The following is a 9,276-nucleotide window of genomic DNA, read 5'->3' on the forward strand; positions in this document are numbered from 1 at the left end:
TTAATTTTCATATTGATTTTTCGAAAAGAATACTCATTAAATTTAAAAAAAAAATATTTAAATTTGTATCCTTATTTCGTAATCAACATAACTTACTAAAGACAAATAAAGATAATTAATTTAAAAATCTAATAGACATTCAAATACCAGCAGACGTTATTGACATTGTCTCCTTAGGACCCAATTATAACTTTCCTTTCAAATGTTCAAAACAAAATATCATTGATACCATCAGAAATGTACAATCAGTTCTAATCGTCAGATCTACACAGTGATCTTAAAAATAAAATTAAAGATAAACTAATTAGTAAGTAAATATCCAAGTAAGATAGAGAAATTTATAAAAAGCTTAACAGGACTAAAGCGGTTTTAAAAAATAATTTCGTTATCTTTTTTATGAATGCTGATAAAGGCAATCTTACTGTTTGTTTGAAAAAATCCACTGATAACTTAGAAATGTCCAATTTAATTTTTGATACATCTACTTAGATTTCTGTTTAAAAAACGCTTAAAAAAAACTACAAGCAAATACATAAAAAATTTTAAAATGTCTTAATGGCAATACTTTTTTTAAATATAAACACCACAATAATCAACTTCCTTCAACTGACACAGTTTTATCAAAATGTTATGGTTTACTAAAAATCCATAAACAAGGTGTACCTTTGCGACCCATTATTTCTCTTGTTAATATTCCTACACATGTGTTGGCCAAAATAAGTGACGCACTATTGAAAAAATTGAATTGAAATCCGGGCTTCGCATATTAATAACACTTTTGAATTAAAAGAAAAACTTGCAGATATAAATATAAACGATGATGATATTCTTCTTTCTTCCGATGTTAGTTCGTTATTTACAAATATCCCTTGCAACATGGTATTTGAAAGTTTAGAGAAAAGAGTTAAATTTATTTACAATTGATGTAATATTCCATTCAACGATCTTATAAATTGTACAAAATTCCTTTTTGACAACACTTTTTTCAGTTTTGATAACAATTTTCATGAACAAATTGATGGTATGCCAATGGGTTCTCCAATTTAATCTTTGTTTGCGGAAATTTTAATCGACGATTTGGAAGTAACATATTTAAGAAAGTTAAAAAATGTTTATGACTGTATTCCTCTTATATACTATAGCTATGTCGCTGAAACAATCATATGCATTAAAGAAACACATAATGATTTAGTCATTGAAACATTTAATTCTTACAACAAAAATTCACAATTCACTTTTGAATAAGAGAAAATTAATTCTATTAATTACTCAGACATGTCGCTAACTAGAAACCATTATCATATTATTACTAATTGGTTCCATAAGTCAATGTCATCTGGTAGGCTAATTAATTTTCGTTTAAATTATCCTAACCAACCGAAAAAAAATATTGTGTACAATCTTTTTGACAGAGCAATATTATTAGGGCATAATAATTTTCAGTTAAAAAATTTTAAGATAATTAAGCAGTTATTGATCAATAACGATTATCCAAATTTGGTCATTATTGAAAACGTTGAATTCCGTATCTACAAAATTAAATATCACTCTATCTACAAGGTACTAAATAATAATCAGATTCGTTCACATGTAGATAAACTTAAGGTTTGTCTTTCGTTTTCCAATAATGTTACAAAATTCTCGAAAATAGCAAGTATTTATAATATCGCTACGATTCCTATTAGTGATAAAATTAGGTAAAGTGATGATCCATAGCAATAGAAATTCCAATAATATTAATCAAAAAGAAAATATTTTAACTCTCTGTCAAATATACTTTCCTTTATTACAGAAATTTAATTTGTGATTATTTTCCCTGATAGATAAAATGACATTAAATCAGTGTTCTTTAGAAATGTATGTATGTGATCCTAACTTCTATTTATTTCTGTTAGACGTGTGAAACAGAAATTATGTTTTAACTAGTGATTGTTAATGGTAAATCAAGTTTTATAAATGTGCTGTTAATCTTATATTATTCATCTGTAAAAGAAAGTGAAATCTATTTAGTTTCCTTTTTAATAAATTAGCCTAATGAGGTTGGTAAGCACATTCCGACGAAACGTCGCACATCTTGACAAACAAATAGTGAGCTTTTGACTCGTTTGCCTACTCCAATCGAAACTTCTTCCCCAATGAATATTTTTAATTGGGATTTTTGAGATTTCAATCCATTTTCAAATAATTTGACATAATAGCTCTCCCAATAAATGCCATTCCTGATGTTCACATCGTCGGCAGATGAAGACCCACGAATACTATAATGCTAGTTTGCAGGGGTAATTGGATCATTGGATATATCGACCAAGGAGTTATTTCTGCAATGTTTAATAAATTGGGCTTCGTATTTTTCAAATACATAGGAGAAGGCTCTGTAGCAGCTACGATTACTGATCCCATTATAGGGGAATTGAGTTTATATTCACCGGTACCATCAGGCACTCCACATGCTAATGACTTTTATCTCCCGGAACATATTGAGCACAGCACACATTCAGGCTATGACTCGGAGCACCACGGAATGTTTTAATCTAAAATTCAAGAAAAATCTATAATTCAAAAACAATTTTTCTTGCGCTTGCGGCAGTAACTGTACAGTGGTACTTCACTCATAGATTCTCAGTTGTTAAGCATGTACAGAAAACCATGTTTGTGAAATTTGTTGTATATAATTTTGAACAACAACAAACATTCGCATTGCTCCTTCATTCGTTTTCGAATCCTAAAAGTAATGTTTCACATATAAATAACCTGCTTCTCAAGTTTTATCTAACTCCAGGCGAAAGATGACATCGGAGAAATAAGTAGCATCTGCGCATTTCTTGTAAAATCGATTCAATTATTTTCTAACAAATTTTTTTTCAATTGATTACTTTGAATCAGTTATGTAATTTCAGTTATACTGCAGCGTGGTTCGTATTTAGGATTAATCGAACGAAAAGTCTATAGTAAATTTCAATTAACGAGTATTTTTTCAAATTTAGGTGAAAAGGAAATATATGTCTGCAGATCACTATTACAAAACTTTAAGTCAAAATGAAAGATGGTTTGAAAGTAAATTCTGAAAAAAAAACAAATATAACTACGGAGTATCAGTGGGATGATGGTCGTGGGGGCTAAAGCGTAGCCTCTTGGTGTTTCGGAACCCACCTTAAAATGTAGGTCCCCCTCTCCCCACCAAGTAAGAGCTGGAGGTGTGTAAAGGAATAGGAAAGAAGGTGCAAGACAAATTTTAACACTTGAGGACACATTTGAAAAATGATATTTAAAGGTTGCGAAAGTGCTTTGAAATCAAATACGTATTTCCCATTACACAAAAGAATATTGTAAATTTGAAGCAGCATCGTCAATATTAGCTGCATCGTGTTGAAACCGAACATGCCTTTCCAAAACTACCCATAGAATAGACTAGATATTTAGATACATTCTTCAAACAACTTACTATTTTTTTGGTTAAAGACGATGTCATTGTTTTGTGGTATATCTGGTGGCTCATTTGTTTAGATGTAGAGTGACCGTCAGATGAGCAATTTCCGATAATCTGACGGTCAACTGACTGGACAAGTATAAAAAGTGCAAATCGTGTTATTACACGACAAATTGAAGCGATATTTAAGTTATAAATTACAGAAGACTTTTTATTAGTGTAACGAAACTTATTTTCTAAAAAAAAGTCAAGTAAAATGAATAAATATGTAAGGTGTGATCGTATCTCGTTGCTGACGACGAACATGAACTATAAAACATGAATAATTTTTGAATCTGGAAAACTAAGAAGTAAATTTCTTTGAAAAAAGCCAAAATTATGATTTTGTGGGTGTCTTGTGATTCAATAAATAATTTTCAAAAATGCAGTTTGTAGTATTTTCTTTTGTTTGGAGAAACTAACCTGTATGCATAAGTGCCTGTATGTATTCAAAAGTAAAAAAACATAAAAATTAGTTGCTTTTCATACAAATAATTCGAAATATTTTTTAAATAATTTAAAAGCTTAATATTTTGTCGTTTCAATTTTTTTTTCAAAATTATAAAATTCTAAACTAAAACACTTCACTTGTAACTATAATAGGAAATTCCTAGAAAGAAAGGCCAGAAATTATGATAAATAAATATATATTTTTTTGTTTTTCCTTTGGTTCTTACTTGCTTGTCTATGCTGGAAAGTCTGTGAGTGGTCTGAAAATAAAGCGATATTTAATTTAAGCATAAGCATCATCAATAACTTCCTACGTGCCTGGTTGGGTTAGTGGGAAAGGCAAGGTAGGAGTAGTGGGTGAACTAGTGGATGAAAGAGCTGGACACGAGAGGAGTGTCTGAAGGAAAATAAGAGAAGGGTCAGTAAGGTATGGATGTAGTAAATAAGAAAGGGAAAGTGCACGAAGAAGTGTAGGGGTAGGGTAGCAGTATGAGTGAAGTTAAGGGAAGTAAAGAGTGTGAAATGAAAACAGGAGAAGGAACTTACGTAAAGCAATTCAGGGGGAACTAGGAAAGTGGTATTAGCGTTAGCAAGGATAGAAGAGAAAGGGCAATAGGAGAGTGGTTTGTACGTAAGGTAGTGGGGGTAGGAGTTTATGTAGAAGACTGTAAAGGAAGGAAACTAAGAGATAAATGGGCAAGGAATGAATAGATGAAGGTAAAGTTAAGGGAAGGCTAGGATTGGATAGAAGGAAAGTAAGGAGAAATTTCAGGGCTGAAATGTAGAGTAAGGGTAAAAGATTTATGATAAAGACGACATTAAGAGAGGGAGGAGAGAAAGAGGGGTGGGTAGAGGGAAATTAGGAGTGGGGATGTATTTCATGTGAGTGAAGAGTAACAGGATATGATAGGAATCGGTGGGAAAGTAGGGGGAAGTATGCGAAGGAATGAAGGTGTGGGTGAGTATGAAAGTTGTAGGCCTGGAGAAGTTAGGGATGGGTTGTAGATGTATCTGAGAAAGGTTAGTAGGTAAGGAGTATTAGTGAAAAGTAGGAAAAGAAAAAGATAGGTGGACAAGTGGGGGGATGGAATAGTAGTATGGAGAGAGGAAAACTATTATCAAAATAATAGTTTAAAATTGATATATAAAATTAAACAAAACTTACTGGTGCTTATAGAATTTCAGTTTTTTGTCCACTGCCTTATCCGTCGCGCACGGTAGCGCTGCTTGAATAGCATTTCTTTGATACTGGTCACCAGAAATGTTCGTGGGCTTTTTTAAAGTAGCTGCAGTATTCAAAAAAGCTTGAAGAGCATTCGATACATTGCCCAGTCTAGTTTTTTTGTTCGCAACTTTGTCAATCGCAGGATAGATTTTTAATCAAAAATAGAATGCTTACATTATCAGTTAAAAATTAATTGTATACCATAAAAGAACGAATTTTTACCCTAGGACATAGGTGAACCAATAAAGAACTTTTGTGCGTGTCACTCGAAAACCAATGCCCAACTTAGGACGCCACTATACCAGTCAGGTAAGCAGTACTACCCAAAAAGATTTTAGTTTTCAGTAAGGATTGTTGAAATTGTGAAGTTGTCTATAAAAATTTTTGGAGGATCCCTGAAAGGAAGCTTTCTGTTTTTGGTCCATTTATATACTGAAATTTTCGAGAGAGTCACCTTGAGAAACTGGAAAGCTTAAGGAAAATAATAGGCTTTTCTACTTAATTTTTATTTATGGTTAATAGAAAACACGTTAAAATAATATATTTCTTCTTATCGATCTTTTATTTGATAAGGTTTAAACTCTGCCTGTATAACACATTTACTACTAGCACTTAAAACTTCAGGCATCTTTTAGATCCTTATTTTGAAAACTAACTTTCTTAATTAAAACCATTCTCGTATAAAATTAATAGCTTTTGTTGAAAATTCGACTTTTTTGGTAAAAAAGTAAACTTTTTAGTTAAACGCTCATACTTTTTCTGTGATAATCAAACTAGTTTACTGGAAATTCGTTTTTTATTTTCTTGTTTTTCACATTGAACTGCTATTTTTTAAAGATAATTTTTGGTTAAAGAGTTATCATTTTAGTAAAAAATGTATTTCTTTAGTTGAAAATTTGACGAATATTGTTCAAAATGCTATTTTCCTCACAAATTCATAGTTTTCTTAAAAATTCATCTTTTTCATAGAAAATTGAATTATTTTGTTGAAGATTTGTATTTCTGTCATTAAAAATTCAACTTTTTTGCTTGCAAATTAATAAATAAGTTTTTTAAACAGTGTAGCTATTATAATTTTTGTTGTATTATATAAAGAATTCTCATTGTCCATAAAGAAGTTAAAATTTCTACAAAGAAAACAAAAATGATAACTTTAGGGAAAAATCAGTTTTCATGCAAAATGGATTTTTTGAAAAACTACTGATTTTGCAGTTATTTGTTTTAGAGTTTATATTATTATCGTGTAGCCAAATTTTTACAAATTTTTCAAAGTGAAAAAATATTTGTTATCTTTTGAAACTTCTCAAATTCTTGAATATTTTTTTAAATGATTCGAATTATTGTTAAAAATTTGGCAAAGTGTTTTAACGCTCAAAAATTGCCGTAAAATCTCGCAGATATTTTTTTTTAAATTTAAAACCAGTTCGAAATCTTTTTAAAATATCCTCAAAAAATAAATTTCTTATGAATGAAGTCATTTTTCTAAGAATTTAAAAAATTTGGAATTAAATTTTTTTTAACTTTTATATATCTTTCAAAATTATACAAATTTTTCAAGAAATTTAAAAAATCTTCCAAAATCTAAAAGAATTTTTTTTAATGTTTCAAATCATTTTCAAATATTCTTTTTAAATTAAATCTTATAAATAAAAATTCAAAATAATTCTTAGGAATCTCAGAAAAATTGTGATTCTCTTGAAATCTTTCATAATTCTGAAAAAGCTTCTACATTTTTTTTCTAAATCTTTAAAAAGTGGCTCGGGGTAAGTCTAGGTAATTTTATGTTTTAAATATTTTCAGTTTCTGGCAATAGCCAGTTTCGCGAATTAATATAACTCATGATGTTCATGAAATTTTACGACACTGGAAAATTCCCGCAAATGAATATATTCTAAACTTAAAATCCACGGAGTTATAAAATATCAGAATTGAAAAATTGGTATATGATAAAATTAAAATTCATTCTTTAAATAATTTTATTCAATTATCATATTTCTTATTTAATTTCAAATTATATTTTATAATATTATTTATTACACGAAAAAAATTAATTTGATAACGAAAATGTATGCTCTCTATTCAAGGTAATTCAACTTCGCCTATAACAAGTTTCTTGAATAAACATAACTATGTAAGTGATTGGGAAAGTATAATGTTTTTAGAAAATGAAGGTGATGTCATATCTTGAAGTGTAGTTCTATCGTTTTAGATTTTCAAATAAATTCAATTTATTTAATAATTATAATGATAATTATTAATATAATATTTCATTAGGAAAATATATTATGTTTCAGTATATTAATTGTTATCATTTGTACAATTGTTTAAATTAGTTAAAAATTAGATCATGGATCAACTACGATATGATAAATATTCGCTTTGAGCTTCTTTTGAAGTCAAAGTCAACTATATTTCAAAGAAATATAAAAAAACGATACGAAAATTTTCGGCAGTTGCATAATTTCCAGATTTTGAAATGTTTTTCGAGATTTTTCAATCCTATTTTGTTTTTTTAGGTTCTTATGCTTGTTCTTAAGAAATTTTTGTTGTAAGTTGATGTAGGTTATGTAATCTATTCAAAAAGGCTTCAAAATATTGCCTTCTCATTGTTTTCTAAAAAGCTCAAAATGTTGCAACATCTCTCTGTTTTTTTTTTTTTAATTTTTAATTTGTCACATTTTGATATTTGGATAGAATTTTATTTTGTTTTTATGTATAATCGTAAAGTAACATTTTTAAACTGAAAGATTATTTTTCAATAAAAATAAGGAAGTTTAAACATAATAGTTAAAATAAAAACAGAATAATAAAATATTTATTTAAAAAATTAACTTTCCATTATTGTGACAAATTTTCAACAAAAACATGAATTATCATTCAAATAGTTTAATTTTCATCTTAAAATGATGAATTTAAGCATAACGATATTATATTGATCCGGGTACTAATTAATTTTTTGATAATAAATAGTAAATGACGTCGATTACTGGTCTATTATTTATAGATGAAAAAATAATACACGAGTAATCAACGCTATTTTATATTCAATGTGAAAAACCTAGAATTATAAATTCCAACCATAAATTTGAATTTAAAAGAATTTACAAACCAACAAGATGAATTTTCCACCAAGAATATAATGTTCTACAAATAAGATCAATTTTCTACCAAATAAATACATATTTAACCAAATATTTAAATTTTAAACAAAAAAGATACATTTTGTATAAATAATGAAAAATAAAATTTTCTATAAAATAGTTCCAGTTTCTATCAAACAGATGAAATTTCAAATAAACTAACAATTCTTTCAAGAAAAAGGAAATTTTTAACATGATTGTTGGATTTTGAAAACAAAAAAAAATTGCAAGCAGAAAATAACTAATCTTGAATAAACTTTATTAATTTGAATTTTGTATAAATAAATCATCTGTGAAACAAGCCAAGTTTGCGGCAAAAAAAAGAACTTAAAAAAATATACACATTTAATTATACACAAAAAAAAGTAATTCTCTTTTAAATATTTGATTTTTAACAAAAAATATACATTTTTAAGAATAAATGGAATAGTTGTATTTTGCTTAAAAGAACAAGGTTCTTAGCAATAAAAACAAACAAACAAAAAATAATTATTTTCAGCCAGATAAGTCATTTTCGAGCAAAGGAATAAATTTTCAACTTGGATTAAGAATCTGCGAGGGAAAAAAAATTTCTGGCTAAATGAAGATAAATATTCAAAAAAAAAAGAACCAAATTTTGGACGAAAAGATCAGTTTTCAAAAAAAAAATATTTCAAGAGAGTTAAAAATGTTACACCATTATTATAGGTAAAGGAGAAATAATTTCACCATTGTTATCTAAAAGTATCAAGTTTATTTAAATAATGTGGCGTTTACTCCAGAAAACTTCTTATCAGCGATATGAATTAGCTTCCAGTAAAAGAATCGACAACAAACGGTTTCGAAATTGAATTTTTAAGGAAATAAATAATAAGACAAAAATAGTACATAGAATAAAAAATATGTATATTATATGAAAGTACGAGGGTAGTTCAATAAGTCCTTAGAATGAAGTATAAAAACAATTTTTTTTGGGTAAATTTTTTTTTATTTTTCAACATAATCTCCTTGGAGCT

The sequence above is a fragment of the Belonocnema kinseyi genome, chromosome 6, assembly GCF_010883055.1.
Source record: "Belonocnema kinseyi isolate 2016_QV_RU_SX_M_011 chromosome 6, B_treatae_v1, whole genome shotgun sequence".
Taxonomy (NCBI): domain Eukaryota; kingdom Metazoa; phylum Arthropoda; class Insecta; order Hymenoptera; family Cynipidae; genus Belonocnema; species Belonocnema kinseyi.